The sequence below is a fragment of the Phascolarctos cinereus genome, unplaced genomic scaffold, assembly GCF_003287225.1.
Source record: "Phascolarctos cinereus isolate Bilbo 61053 unplaced genomic scaffold, phaCin_HiC Scaffold_8;HRSCAF=390, whole genome shotgun sequence".
NCBI classification, from domain to species: Eukaryota; Metazoa; Chordata; class Mammalia; order Diprotodontia; family Phascolarctidae; genus Phascolarctos; species Phascolarctos cinereus.
Window position 1 is genome coordinate 633984 of NW_027556291.1, and position 6995 is coordinate 640978.

Genomic DNA, 6995 nt, shown 5'->3' on the forward strand with positions numbered 1-6995 from the left:
CGGCGCGTCCCCGAGCGCACGTGCGCGGCGGCGGCCCGGGGAGGACGGGCGCGCGCGGGCTGCTCTGGGCCCCGCCCCTGGCCTCCCCTGCGAACCAGGACTGGGTGGAGGCGGGAACTCCATCAGTCCATCCCTCCATCCACTCTTCCGTCTGACCCACTAACCTCAGTCAGCCTGGAAGTCCCCAGCCTCTTCCTCCCAGCTCCACCTGTCTCTGTCTCCTGCTGCCTTCTATCTCACCTGACCCCTGACCCCGGCCCGAAGCAGCAGCCTAGGCCAGGCCGTCACTGGGGAGACTGAGACTACAGTCGGAGAGAAGGGAAAAAGTGCCCAGGAGTGGGAGCTTCAGGGCCCCCAGCCCAGGCCTAGCTGTGACCTACATCTGGGCCTCAAGGGAACAGAACGCAGGCAGCCTGACTTCAAGGTCATTTGGTGAGCGCAAGCCTGTCTGACCCTGCCGCTATGAGGCCCTCCCAAGGGCCAGGCAGCTATGCCAGCTCCCTCCCACGCTTACCACGCAGGCTTGGCTTTGTCACCTCCTCTTCGGCTCAGCCAGCTCAAGCAGCTCAGAGCCTTTCAGGAGCCCCTCCCTCAAACTACCGAGGAGCCCTTGTGTGGCTTTTGTACGTTGGCACTGTCATTTAGTGCTTTTCAGTTTACACTTTTTAGTGACTCTTCATGACCCCATTTTCTTGGCCAGAGATCCTGGAGTGGTTCGCCATTTCCTTCTCCAGCTCATTTTACAGATGAGGAAGCTGAGGCAAACTGAGGGTGAAGTGACTTGCCCAGGGTCACCCAGCTAACAAGTGTCTGAGGGCAGAGTGGAACCCAGGAAGGTGAGTCTTTCTGGCTCTAGGCCCAGAGTTCTACTCACTGGGCCACCTTGCTGCTCCTTGGAATTAGGATTAGGATTTGGGCGATAACCTAATGTGTGTGGTAGGGACGTGATTTGTAGAGGGTATAGTGAAACACCCTCTCTGGCCTCACTCTTCCCACTCCCATTAGCCAATCAAGCCAATGTTCCTTTCTTGACTCGCTCAAAGAAGTCCACATCACATAAAACACAACAGCCCAGGCTGGACCACTACATTTTTACATTTACGTGTCTTCACACCTTTAGCCTGATCACATCATTCATGTCCATGGGGGCAGATGTATGGAGCACCCCCTTCCATAAGGCAAAAATATCTAGCAGGTGTGGAGATGATGGAAATCCCCCATGATGATTGCAGCAGGCTGGGATTGGGTTTCTTCCTCCCTCTTTCTCTTTTTTCTTTGGGTGCTATAGTACATGCTTCAATTACAACCTGACTCCTGGGGCTGTCTCTAAGGCTTTTTCCCCAAGTGCTCTCCTCCATATCTCCCTCCTCTCATTTCTCCCAGAGTTCTCCGTTATAACCAAATCTGTGCTCTCATTGGTACTGGCAGCTTCTTTCACCAATGCATTGCCTAGGTCACCTGGCCAGGCTGCATCAGGCACAACTTAAAAGTGGGGGCCCTTGACCCTCCCAGGCTGGTTCACTCCCCTTATGGGAATGTCTTGTTACCCATACTTCATGCATTTCCACACTGACCACCAACACCACTCATTGCATTACGCATTCCTTGGCTTTTGTGCACTGTCTAGAAATTTCTGGGTGTCTCACTGTTCTTCTTTTTGCATCATGGAGACTCCCTATGGGGGATATACAGGGGCAGGCTACTTCCTTCTCAGTCATTTTCCATTTAAAGCCTGTTTGATTAGATGTGTAAGCCTCCAGGCAAGTCCATTTTGAGCAGTCCTCCGCACTTCTTCACCAGCTTCCCAAATCTCCTGTTCTCTCTTGAATCCCTTGCCTTCAATGGCAGTAGTGATCCAAATACATCCCGACATCCCTAAGGTATTCATCTTCTTCCCTCAGACTGTGCAATCTTTACCAATTTTGTGTTGGTTTCTTTAGGTGATATCTTGTGCGCCCAAGAAAACCACGTGAGATAGGTAGTAATCATCTACTTTTGACAAGTCTTCAGAGACCATGTGTTGTCATCTATGCCCAGGAAAGACAACAGCCCCCCCCCCCACATCGGTGTGAGGTCTGCAAATGAATACCCTTAAACAATTGTGACCAGCCCATCATCTTTGGACCCTGACACTGGATCAGCTCTCCCCTGACAGAGGCAAGCTCTGGGGAGCTCAGCTACGTGGTTCCTTGGGGGAATCAGCAGCTGCTTCCTTCCTTTTGGGGAAGAGGCCCATGTCTGGTCCTTAACTCCAGGTTCCCAGTGGCTTTTGCTCCCTCCCTCCTCTGTGTGATATTATTCTACCCTGCGGGCTTCGTACAGAACCCAGCTTCCCCCATACCAACCTCTATGTAGCCTCTGTCTTCTTAAAACCTTTCCTGGGATTTCTTAAAGAAGCACTTCCCAGGTGGCCTAGCCATTCTAGATCTTAAATTGTATTATAAAGCAGAAGTCATCAAAACAGCTTGGTACTGGCTAAGAAATAGGGAGGAGGATCAGTGGAATAGGTTAAAGATGCAAGACACAGTAGTCAATGGCTATAGTAATCTATTATTTGATAAACCCAAAGACCCCAGCTTCTGGGATAAGAACCCACTCTTTGAAAAAAAACTGCTGGGAAAACTGGAAAAGAGTATGGCAGAAACTAGGCATAGACCCAAATCTCACACCATATACCAAAATAAAGTCAAAATGGGTTCAGGACTTAGATATAAAGGCTGATGCCATAAGTAAACTGGGAGAACAAGGAATAGTTTACCTATCAGATCTATGGAGAACAGGAGAATTCATGACCAAACAGGAGATAGAGAACATTATGAAAAGCAAAATGGATCATTTTGATTACATTAAATTGAAAAGTTTTTGCACAAACAAAGCCAATGCAACTAAGATTAGAAGGAAGGTAGAAAATTGGGAAAGAATTTTTACAACCAGTCTTTCTGATAAAGGCCTCATTTCTAAAATATATAGAGAATTAAGACAAATTTATAAGAACACAAGCCATTCCCCAATTGATAAATGGTCAAAGGATATGAACAGGCAGTTCTCAGATGAAGAAATTAAAGCCATCTATAGTCATATGAAAAAATGCTCTAAATCATTATTGATTAGAGAAATGCAAATCAAAACAACTCTGAGGTACCACATCACACCTATCAGATTGGCCAACATGACAAAACAGGAAAATGATAAATGTTGGAGAGGATGTGGGAAAATTGGAACACTAATACATTGCTGGTGGAGTTGTGAAATGATCCAACCATTTTGGAGAACAATTTGGAACTATGCCCAAAGGGCTACAAAAATGTGCATACCCTTTGATACAGCAATAGATGGGAAAAGGACCCACATGCACAAAAATATTCATAGCAGCTCTTTTTGTGGTGGCAAAGAATTGGAAATTGAGAGGATGCCCATCAGTTGGGGAATGGCTGAGCAAGTTGTGGTATATGAATGTAATGGAATACTATTGTGCTATAAGAAATGATGAACAGGTTTACTTCAGAAAAACCTGGGAAGACCTGTATGGTCTGATGCTGAGTGAAGTGAGCAGAACCAAGAGGACTTTGTACACAGTAACAGCCACATTGTGCAAGGACTAATGTTAGACATCTCTTCTCAGCATTACAAGGATCTAAGACATCTCCAGAGGCCTCGGGATGGAAAATGCTGCCCACATCCAAAGAAAGAGCTGTGGAAGTCGAATCGCTCTCACTTATTTTTACCTTCTGTTGAGTTTTGTTTCCTCTTTCTGATGATTTCTCCTATTGGTTTTAATTTTTACTTACAACTTCACTAATATGAAAATATGTTTAATGGGTATATAAATGTAAAGCCTATGTCAGATTGTGCGCCGTCTTGGGGGGGGGGAGAAAAAGGGAGAAAAAGTTTCAACTCTAAAAAAAAAAAAAGAAGAAGAAGCAGTTCCCAAATAACCACCCTGGAACTCCAGTATCATTTCCTAATGAGGAAACCAGGCCACACTTTGAGTGTCATAGATCGTAGTCATTTGGCAAATTTCAGCCTGGTCTCTGGATGTCCTCAAAGTAAGCTTTTCAGTCCTTGCCTGTTTTGCTGTTGTGGATGAGCACGGCTCCAAAGCTAACAGGCTCCTCACCTGGGTCTCCTTAACAAACTCTTTTTTTTTGGCTAGGCAATGGGGTTAAGTGACCTGCCCAGGGTCACACAGCTAGTAAGTGTCAGATGTCTGAGGCCAGATTTGACCTCAGGTCCTCCTGACTCCAGGGCTGGTGCTCTACTCCGCCACCTAGCTGCCACCTAGCTACCCCCCCAACCCCTTAACAAACTCTTGACAACCATCCCCCACTTCCCTTCTTCCACTTCCAGTTTCTCCTTAAGCTATTGTTTTATCAATGTTCTCTTTCTCCTTAAGACATTCTCCTCCTTCTCAAGTCCTTGTACTGCTGTTTTCCTTCTTTGTGGACCTTCCAACTTTGTACGCTTTTCCTTTCCCTAATTCCTGCTGCTCCAATTCTTCTTCAGTTGGCCTTCCATTTTTCCTTTCAATTGAGTAATTCCCAGATACTCTTAGGAATTTTCTCCTGCATCTCAAGCCTTCTGCCTTCCTAGAGATGTCTTCAAATCACCTTCATCATTCTTTTCCCTATTGCAACAAGTCAACTAAATTCAACAAATGCATATTTATTAAATGACTTCTTCAATGCAAATCACCATACTTTAACCTTAACATCACAGTCCTAGATGTGTTCATAGGGGGAGTACAAATGTCATTAGAGAGAGCAAAAAATGGGAAGCCCAGCCAGATTAGGCCAAGTATACATGACATCATGGACTTTCAGGCTGGAGGCCACACAATTTAGATGACGTTTAAGATTTGTTTTATGAGGCATCTAAGGAGGAGAAGATACTGAAGGCTTAGAACAAGTCTGGAATCTTCTTGATACTGAAAAAAGGCAACTAAGAGAATTTCTCAACGATAGCCCATTTCTGTAGCACTTTAAGGTTTGCAAAGCAATTTACAAATCTGATCTCCTTTGACCCTCACAATAACCGTGGCAGGTAAGTGCTATGATTATTCTTAGTTTACAGATGAGGAAACTGAGGCAGACATCGTTCAGTGAATTTTCCAGTCATATAACTAGTAATTCTCTGAGGTCAAATTTGAACTCAGATCTTCCTGATTCCAGGTCTATCCTCCATCCACTGTGCCACCTAGCGTTTGCTACTGACCCATATGTCTACTCTCTAATATGTACAAAATCTTTATGAAAAATCACTCATGCCCAAACCAACAACATCCTCCATAAAGGTATCATTTGAAAAGTTTGAGAGAGAGTTTCTGGGAAATTTGATCATTTTATGAATAAGGCCAGCAGGTAATTAATAAAAGGATGGTCTGTGGGTAGGGAACTTGTGGCCTGGAGGCCACATGTGGCCCTCTAGGTCCTCAAGTGTGGCCCTTTGACTGAATCCAAACTTCACAGAACAAATCCTTAAATCTTTTTATGAAGGGGATTTGGATTCAGTCAAAGAGCTGAACTTGAGGACCTAGAGGGCCACATGTGGCCTCCAGGCCAAAGGTTCCCTACCTCTGGGATGGTCATTTGGCCATCTCTCTTAGATCACGTAGTGTAATTTCCCCTACATCTTCTCGAAACCTACTCTCATTGGGAATGGGTTTAAGAGGGAACAATACATATATATCTAGAAGGATATAAAAGTCTTCTAAATTCAGAAATAAATAAAAGGCTCCGGGGACAGGGAGAGGGGAGAGGATAAAGGAGGAATCTTTAGAGGGAACCCTACTCACATCAGAACTGGGTTAAAGAGAGAACAATATAAACATTTAGAAAGAAATAAAAGTCTTCTTCTAAATTTATAAAGAATAAGAGAGGAAGAGAATAGGATAAGGGGGGGTGGTATACAAGGGTGTTTAGATTAATGGGGATGGGAGGATAAGGGAGGGATCTTTGGAGGGAGGGGGAGCTAGGTTAAGTAATAGGAGGGCAAGGTAGCAGGTAGAAGTAAAGTAGAGGAGTCAGGAGTGACAGCAAATAAGAGATACATACAAACATAAAATAAAGATCAGGAGTCAACTTTCTTAGGGAAAAAAAGCAGGAGTAGTAATCACGATCTCAGACAAAGTTAAGGCTAAAATAGATTTAATCAAAAGAGAAAAATAGGAAAAGTACACCATTTGTCAGCCAGATTAATCAATATTGTTTTAGACTATTTAAAATAACTCGACAGTATAAGGTTGGAAAATGGCTGTGGTGCAGGAAAGGACGAGTGGGTGGACTTAGAAAAATACGGAAAAGACTCACACTTACCAAGGAAGACGTTATCCACCGTCAGAGAAACAGAGGACGGACAAGTATAGTACGGCCTTACATAGATGTGTATGAATGTATATGTCTACATATGAGTATGATCATAGATATCTAAGTATACATATGTGTCTGTAAGTGCCTGTATGTGTATATGTATGTATATGTGTTTGTGCATATGTATGTATGCATGTGCATATATGTGTATGTATATTATGTGTATATAAATCTGTCCTCAATTAATTGTAGCCGGGGGGGGGAGGAAAGGGGACAAAAGAGCAAAGTAAAAAGTGCACAGCAGAGAACAAGTCGAAAACTTACAAGGAAGCAAAGAGAAGCCGGGCAGCTCAGAACACGATGTGCAGTATTTATCAATAGGCTTTCTCGAAACGGAAATTGATTGCTGTCTATTTTGGAGCCTCTCTTACGCTCTGCTGTGCACATGGCAATGCTTCCCCCCCCCCTTATTTTGTGTTGAAGTTTAAAATAAATTAATAAGAACAAAAGAACTCCCCAAATGGGGTCCTGAAGTATCAGCCTTGACTGAAACAATTGCCCAACAACAAATGTCTCTGTTAATGATCTCTCCCTCTTCTTTCCCTGGTGAGTGAAATACATTTCTGTACTCAACTCTGTGTGTGTGTGTGTGTGTGTGTGTGTGTGTGTGTGTGTGTGTGAACATGTGCA

General features: G+C 44.2%; 1 long non-coding RNA gene across 2 annotated transcripts; it reads left to right on the forward strand.

Annotated features, from left to right (window-relative positions):
• The first annotated feature begins 15 nt into the window (after positions 1 to 15).
• On the forward strand, positions 16 to 5336 carry LOC144455030 (uncharacterized). Of its 2 annotated transcripts, none has more exons than XR_013483670.1 (3): positions 16 to 432; positions 701 to 836; positions 3623 to 5336. It is a non-coding gene; the product is annotated as an uncharacterized LOC144455030 (long non-coding RNA). The 2 variants fall into 2 exon arrangements; XR_013483669.1 differs by lacking the exon at positions 3623 to 5336 and adding an exon at positions 1941 to 2847.
• Positions 5337 to 6995: the final 1659 nt, after the last annotated feature.